Here is an 8,547-nt window from a genome sequence, read left to right on the forward strand (position 1 = left end):
CGCGCCCTGCTCTTTCCAAGGGAGGCCGCCGATGCCGCCGGCTGCACCCTTCAAGCTCGCTCCGCGGCCGCGCGCACGCTTAAGAGGATTGCCGCCGCCGCCATGAACGAGGCCGGCGAGCGCGCTTTGCAAAGGGGAAGCCCGCCCCGCGCGCCTCTGCAGCGCCAGGCTGCGATCCTGCGCCTCGTTGCTCCCGAGCAAGCCCCGCCGGACCTTGCTCCCGAGTAAACACGCCTAGCAAGGCTCAGCAGAAGCGGGGTGCACGAGGGGGGGTCCCCGATCGAGGATGCGCGCTGCAAGGAGATGCTTCGGGGCAAAGATTTGCAAGGAGAAGAAGTGGGGCTACTACGCACCCCGCACATTGCACGGGGCGCGCCGAGACATTGCCTCCACCGGCCTCCTCCAGAAAAGCGCCTCCTTGCAATAATTAAATTATTATTATTGCAATTATTGTTATTGCAATTTGCGCGCGCTCGGGTACCCCGCATCGCATCCCGCACCTGAACGCGAACACGCCCACCCCTCTGATTTGTGCCGGCAACTTTCCCTAAGCTTACACCTGACGTCTACTCAGAAGTAAAAAACCAAAAACCATCCCATTGAGTATGTGTGCAATATGACACCCAAGTCAGAGGGTCTCCGGGACTGACGCCTCACCTTTCCTTGGGATTGCGGGTGGTTTAGGATTTGCAAGAAAATTAAAACCGACGGTTGTATTATTATTATTATTATTATCATCATCATCATCATCATGCACGGCGTCCCCCCTTCATTGATTTCTTTGCAAAGCGCACGACCCCTCCTCCTCCTCCTGGAGATTTCTGCATTGCAGGGGGGGTTGGACCAGACGACCCTCGGGGGGTGGGATCCAGCCCCCCCTTTCCCAGCCCCACAAGATTCCCAACTCCTTCCTCCCCACTCCTCTTTCCAATTTTTGCTGCGTGCCCTCCCTTCCCCTCCTCTTTTTTTTCCTCTCCCGGAGAAGCAGACAGGCCCCTGCTGCCGGAGAAAGGGACGCGGACGGATTGACAGGCAGGCGCGCCCCCGCGCGCTCCCTTTCCCCGAGCCTCGCCTGCGCCAGGGCTGTCTTCCCCTGCGCGAGGGAGGGGGGGGGGGACGGGAAGGTGAGGGAGCGCGCGCGCAGGCACGCACGCACGCACGGAGCCAGGCGTACGGGAGCGAGCCCCGCGCGCGCGGAGCCTCCGGAACAGCCTGGCGCGTGCCCGAGCCTCCTCCTGCTGCTCCTCCTCCGCGAGCGCGCACGCTGCTGGCTCGGGTCGGCGTCGTCGTCGTTCTGCTCCCTCTCGCCGGCCGCCTCGCTCGGTCTCTCTCTCTCTCTCTGCTCGGTGCTGCTGCTGCTGCTGCCGCCGCCGGCCCCCTTCTCCCCCCGAGGAAGGAAGCTGCGCAGGATCCGACCCAGCCGGCCGGGAGACGCCGACGGAGGAGGCGGAGGATCCGGCAGGTGAGGAGGGCGCAGCGGAGGCGGCGGCGGCGGCCCAGGCGGGGGAGGAGGAGGAGGGAAGCGGCGGATTTTCTGTCAGCGCCTCACGGTCGGAGGAGGAGGGAGGCCGTGAGGCGCGAGGGAGGAGGGAGAAGCCATTGCGGGAGGGGCTCAGGGTCTCTCTCTGTGGCGCATTGGGGGGGGAGCTGTGGGGAGGGGGGCGTCGAAGAGGGGCGTGTGAGGAAATGGAGGGTGGGGGGATGACGAGGAATTGGGAGGGGTCGTTGAGGGTGGGGGGCAAGGGGTGACTGGGGAGGTGGGGTGGGGGGTAAGGAGGAATGGAAGGTGAGGAGTCATGGAGGGGTGTGTTTGAGGGTGGGGGGCAATGAGGAGGAATTGGGTCGTTGAGGGTGGGGGGCAAGAGGTGACTGAGGGTGGGGGGGTGGGGGTAAGGAGGAATGGAAGGTGAGGAGTCATGGAGGGGTGTGTTTGAGGGTGGGGGGCAATGAGGAGGAATTGGGAGGGGTCGTTGAGGGTGGGGGGGTTGAGGAGGAATTGAGGGGAATCATGGAGGGTGGGAGGGATGAGGAGGGTGTGAAATGGGGAGGGGAGTGAGTGAAAGAGAGGGGAATCAGGGGAGAAATTGAGGCCCACCCCAGAGGTGGGGGGGGGTGGGAAGAGGGAGAAGAAGATGGGTGTGTGTGGTTTTTTTTGGGGGGGGTGGGATGTAGTCAGATTGTGGTGGGTCAGAGGAGTGCAAGGAGGTGGGGTGGGGAATGGGGGTCGTTCATCCAGGGAAGTGGGGAGGGGAGAAGAAGGGATGAGGTGGGTTTGGGAAGGGCTGGCAAGAGAGGAGGAAGGGGAGATGGGGAGGGGAATTGGGGGTCGCCTTTGCGCTGAGGAGGCCGGTGCAGTTGAAGGGCAGAGAGAGGGCTGCTGGTCTGGGTGGGGATGACAGAGGAAAGCAAGACTGGAATTAGGTGGCTGTGGGCAGATCATGTATAGGGCCGTTGGGTGTTTGTGAAAGAGAAAGTGTTGGGGTCGGAAGCTTCTGTTTCTTCCTGCATGACATAACATCCTCTCTACGCGCCCCCCCCCTCACCAGAGTCTGCCTGGTGATGAGGACAGCCCTGTTAATGCTGATAGACAGATTGCCAAGAAAAAGGCCTCAAGTCATTGGGAAGAAACTACGAGGGGGGCAAAAGAAAGTGAGGCAGGGCTCCTCCTGGGCTCTATTGCAGATGTGTGTCTCTGTGTGCATGTGCTCTTCGACATAATGTGGAGAATGGGGTTGAAAAAGCGGTAGTTCCTGCAGGGGAGAGCTGGTGGTTTATTCTTGGGAACCTCTTTCATCCAAGGTAGGCTGGGGGAACTCCTCATCCCTTCACTGACGTACATATACTCTGTGCCAAGGGAAAGCTATTATCATAGGTACGTGCTCAAGCTCCCTTCTCATGCAGTTCCAAGATAATTAAAGATTAAAAAGCTCACAGATTATATAAATAATGGCCTTAGATTTAGGATTGCTGTGTATTCACTGTGATTGATAATGCCAAGTGACATGGGTGGGAGAGAATCAAGAGGTCCTGTCTCCCTAATAGATGATTCCACAGAATCATTGAACATTTGAGTTTTTATGACACGATGCATTAACTGCATCTGTGAAATGAGTTTGAGATTTGCGTTCTCCCTTGTCTGGTTTTGACTGGTGGCCACCAAATATTTTAGCCTACCCCCACAGATAGCGCCTTTAAATGTTGCTGGATGAAATGAGCAAGGGCCGTGAGTCAGAGCAACACTTAGTTGTCTCTTCTGTGCTTTATCAATACAGTACCTTGCAGTCGTAGACATGGTGGAACAATTCATTTGACGTATTACTGGAGCATGTTATGTTGCTGGAGCCAGTTTTCCCCCTGAGGAAGAGGTGAAAGCCATCCATGCCAGCTGCTGGCGCTGTGACACAGAAGGGACTTTAGAAGCTTTCACATCTTGCTTGCATTTTATCCACTGAAGTATCAGTTTGCAGTTAATGTGTACTGCTAGCTTTTGCTGTAGGTCTCTGCATTTTGTGCTGTGTCTCAGGCTGTGAGCTCTGTAGTATAATGTGTATTCAAGGGTAAAAGACAAAGTCAGTACATCATTTTGAACTAGTGTGAGATGAAATCTGCCTTATCTGTTCAAGCTGTTTTATTGCTTTAATTTTCTCCTTGGACTCTGAAAAGGTGAGGTTGCCTTTCATTTATGACACAGCAGTTGGTCACTGAAGCAAAGCAATGTAAGATAGAACTAGATTGGTCATCTACTGATGAGCTTGGCAAATATATAGCATTAAAGAAATTAAGCTCTGGTTTGGGATGAGAATCAGAAAGGAGCTAATGGTTGTATTTATGCATTTTCAAGTCATGTAAAACTTGGCATCCGCCTTTAAGCTCAATGTTGCACCTAGGAGCTACTTTTAAATGATTTCTGAATTCATGTCTTTTTCTGTTCCCTTTTCTTTAAAAGAGAAACAAAACAGAAAACCTCACAAATGTAAAGGTTAGGGAAGTAGCCAATGTGGAGCCCTCCAGAAATTGTTGGGCTATATTTCTCATCAGCCCAAACCAGTTTGGCCAGTAGTTCAGGATGGTGAGAGTTGTAGTATCTCAAAGGCACCACATCAACTACCCCTGGGTTAGACTGTGCTCATTTGTGGGTCACAGGTCTCCAATTGGAGGCCAGTGCTGACAAGCAGAATATTTGAGTTCAACTGAATATTGCTAGTGATGCATGATTCATTTCTTTTACAGACTCTCATAAAGCCAATTCAATTAACAAATGGTTATAGCACATTTTAATTTATTCTGTGCCTACTGAAAAGGGAGAATAAAATTGAGGAAGAAGCAGGGTGGGAAGTGAAGGTGTTGCTCTTAAATTTGCATCAACAGGATATGCTTTAATTCAGTAAACTGAAGCCATAGCTAAATTAATTTGCCCTTAATGGGAAAACCTTTGTGGGCTTCTGGGAGGCGGTGAGGGACTTATTCTGCACTTCTCTATAGTGTGGCATTTTCATTTTCAACTAAATTGCATTACCACATTAAGCTCTGAAACTTCCCATCCTTTCAAAACTGGGCCGGTTTGGAAATCAGTTGGGCAAGAAAATATGTACAAAATTGTAGGCAGCTTCTCAACTTTATTTGGTTCTCTGCTTCTCCAATGAAATGTTGGATTGTGGATGGAGTGTTGATCATTTGCGCATTAAGTCATGCTATTCTTGTGAGCGGAAGCTTCTCAGTTGCACAGCTGCTGGTTCCCAGTGATCTGGCTGCTTTATCACCAGCCTCTCTTATCTACCCATGTGTTGTCTGGTAAACTGAGACTATTCTATTGTATTTTGGAAACAGAGAGAGCTCTCATGCATACATATGACATCTTTCCCTGTGCTATAGAAATGTAATCTGTGGGTAAATAAGAATCCAGGAAATATAGCGTGTCAATTTCCTGCTGCTGTGGCCGCAGAAATTATTTCTAGTTTCCTGTCTTCAGTTATATATGCCATGGTTAATGGAAGCTGATGGCTCACACATGCCTTTGTCAATACTGAACAGAAGACTGATAACTGGTGCCTGAAAGAGAAGGGTAAGCCTTTCTAACACTGAGATGTTACAGGCTTTCAGTTCCATGTCTTTGAGGGTAGGGAAGAGCATAGTTACTGAGCAAGATAAGAAGCTGATTCAAAACAGAAGTCAATGCCAGAACTAGAGAGTTAGAGATGGAAGCATGGAAGTGTCTTCCAATAAAAACACAGATTGGGTCGAGTAACCAGGGTACCATTTTTGGCTTTCTCACCAGTCTGTATACCTCAGGGATGTCTATCTATGCATGTGTACTCTATATTATTCAGATGTTGGCAGCCAATCATAAAATCACAGATCCTTAAACTGTGTAGCAGGCCCCCCTGATGGAGTGTGGGTGTAGGGGACTGCTTTGTCTGTGGGAGTTAATATTATTATTTGTTAGGTTTTTATCCTGCCCTTCCATCCAGGGTTGGGGATGTCTGGGAATACGCATGTGCATTCTCTTCTTTCTTCCAGTTTGATCTCCTGGTTGGGACATAGCTAAGCATGAGACTTGACAGGAAGCAGCAGACCTATTGGGGGAATGTTGTAGCTGGTGAATCCACACCCTTATGTTTAGAGTAACTAAACATCTGTCTTCAGATGTCTTCAGAATGTTGCTCTTACCAACTTGAATTTAACGTTCAGGTCAATGTATGTAAAGACATATATGTGCATGACACCCATCATATATGTACAGTGAGGACTGCATGCATCTGCTACTGCAGCACACGATTGCTAGCCATAACTGTGTGACTTGGCGTTAAGAAACTTTAGATGACTGGCATCTTCTGTTCCCCTTTCTGAAAAACTGTAAGGGAGGAAATCCCATCATAAGGATATACAGTGGTACCTCTGGTTACGTACTTAATTTGTTCCGGAGGTCTGTTCTAAACATGAAACTGTTCTTAACCTGAAGCACCACTTTAGCTAATGGGGCTTCCCGCTGCTGCTGTGCCGCCAGAGCATGATTTCTGTTCTCACCCTGAAGCAAAGTTCTTAACCTGAGGTACTATTTCTGGGTTAGCGAAGTCTGTAACCTGAAGCATATGTAACCTGAAGCGTATGTAACCCGAGGTACCACTGTAATCAAAGCCCTGCTGGATCAGCCCGGTGACCCATCGCATCCTGCATCCTGTACTCAAAGTGGCTCAACCAGATGCCTATGGACAGCACAAAAGCATGACTTGACTACTCTACCCACTTGGGGTTCCCCAAACTGGTACTCAGAGGCATACTGTGACAGTAAAGGTTGAACATGGTCAGCATTTCCCAGCTTAGTGTGGAGGTGAATGTTATATGGGAAACATGAGGATTACCATCCTCAGTGATGCTGATGTGGGGAGATTTGCAGGGGGAGTATCTGCCAGTTCTTATCCTTCTGGTCCATAGTATACCCTCCCTAGGATGAGAATGAGTGATTTGCCCAGCTAAACTCGTACAGGAACTAAGCCAAACTGAGTGTGTGGGGGACAGTTTGGGCAACATCTGCAGGTGAGAACTAGTGGCTGGGGGGGGGGGAAGGCACATTTCACCCACTGATCCCCCCTCTGTTCCCGGTATCCCCATTATTTTAACAAATGTGGGTTGGGCAATGGGTGTTTGCCCAGTTCTGATTTTATGCAGTTTGTTCACTTGTTCATATGGTTCAGAAGTTTGTTACAAAAGTTCAGCTACACTCAACTTCCCCTGATTTAAGCTGCTTGTTGCTTGTGCTGTCTTTCTTTTTAACATTGTTTTAACTTTTTTTTTATTGGCAATATGCACCCTATACCTTTTCTCTAGGCTTAAAAATCCCCTGCTATTTGTCTTCTAATTTACAGGTTAGATTAGGCTTCAGTTTATATGTCACCTTTCCAGAAGGAAATTGTGTTCCTGGCAGATCACACTATGCAAGCTAAAGAAACTGCAAAGCAGAAAAATAGTTAACAAGCATTTCTGACTTTATATTTATTTATATCAACATGTATTTAAATCAAAGTTAAAGATACAACAACACAAACTCTGCATATATATTCAAATTAAACTATGCAAATGCTTTTATAATGCATGTTTTCTCAAAGTTATTTTCTAATGATCACTGTCCGTGCAAAAAATCCATCCGAAACAGTAGTCAAAATGAGTAAAAAGTAAGTCTGTTGCTTTTTGACTTGAACACATGTGATGACACTTCAATTCTCAGGAGTTATAGTGGCCGTTAACTTTTGTGCCATAGCATCCCATTTTTGACTAATTTTGATTTTATTAAATGGTACCTGAGAATATTTTCATTCTTATCAGTGCAATATCTTTGCAAATTGCCTTAAGAGATTTGATTCATTAGTTTACAGTATCATTTACCGGTAATTGTGGTCCAGTGGGTTAATTGCCTTCTCTTATCTCTTAGATAACTCATAAGAGCTAACCCCCCCCCCAAAAAAAAACTTCCTAGCATGCTCCAGAAACAAAATGCATGCCAAGACCATTTAGGAACAGATGCTGGTTGTGTCTTATGCAAAGACTTGCTGTATAATAGTCATAAATTGGGGTGGGACTAAATATGACATTGTTCACTGGTGTGCTCCTGAAAATGACAACCCCATGTTGAGTTTCTCCCACCACCTGTTATGTGTTGCCATACCTACGTGTTATGGAAAAGGTGTCACACGCAGCACTTACCCTTCTGTTCTGTGTGTTTCCTGTGTGTGTTGTTGCAACTACTTCCAGTCTAAACAGGCTGTTGAGTACATCAGATCATTTATTATTATTGTTTTTAAAAATTACATTTGGATATTTTCGTTTTGATGTTTGGAGCAGCTTCTTGAAATTGAGGATGGTAAGCTGGTGACATCAAATCTCTGACTGCAGTCTTATAAGATTATTTACTCCAAAAAATGCAAATAGCTATTAACACATTTACCTCTGACATAGCTGATCGTGAAATGCTGACTTGCTGAATAAAGTAATTTTCTAAGTCATGTCTTGAGGCATCTGCAAATGTATCCATGGAAACGGTTGGTTGTTGGTTGCTTTTAGCTAATGACAAAAAGATGAAGTAAAGAATCAGAGTTTTAAGTTTTTGTTACTTAAACTGTCAAACCAGCAGTTCTTTTTAAATTATGTATGCCAGTTAATCCATTTTATGCTCATTATTTTTGCTCACTTTTTGAGTAGTCCGTAAAGAAGTCCAGGAATTGGAAAGCACAAACACATTCTTGGTATGTTTAATTGAATCGGTGGCATTTACTGTTGCATTCAGATTCTAAGCATTTGTGCCTCTGGAGCTCCATTTACTGTCTCTGCCATGCTCACATAATGGCTTCTGACCTTGGGCTTGTGACCCACTAGTGCATTGGGACCAAGCTATGAAATTTCTTATAAAATGTAGAATTTGCAAGCAGTTTGTTGACTTGCTGGGGAATCTTTTGAAGGAGAAGGTGATGTAGGAGACGTATAACTGCTTGGCAATATGTTCTCTTTGCAGTGGTGGTGCATGGAATGTCAGTTTTTCACGCTTAGTAATTAGGA

General features: G+C 47.5%; 1 protein-coding gene across 1 annotated transcript in view; it reads left to right on the forward strand.

The window, feature by feature from the left end:
- The first annotated feature begins 1,415 nt into the window (after positions 1 to 1,415).
- The window catches only part of DNAJC5 (DnaJ heat shock protein family (Hsp40) member C5), a 56,517-nt gene continuing 49,385 nt past the window's right edge, over positions 1,416 to 8,547 (forward strand). Inside the window, exon 1 of the mRNA XM_083507781.1 lies at positions 1,416 to 1,462. The gene's annotated coding sequence lies outside the window, so the exon portion shown is untranslated. The remainder of the gene's footprint in view (positions 1,463 to 8,547) is intronic.

This window comes from Podarcis liolepis (assembly GCF_965112155.1).
Source record: "Podarcis liolepis genome assembly, chromosome: 6".
Lineage (NCBI taxonomy): Eukaryota > Metazoa > Chordata > Lepidosauria > Squamata > Lacertidae > Podarcis > Podarcis liolepis.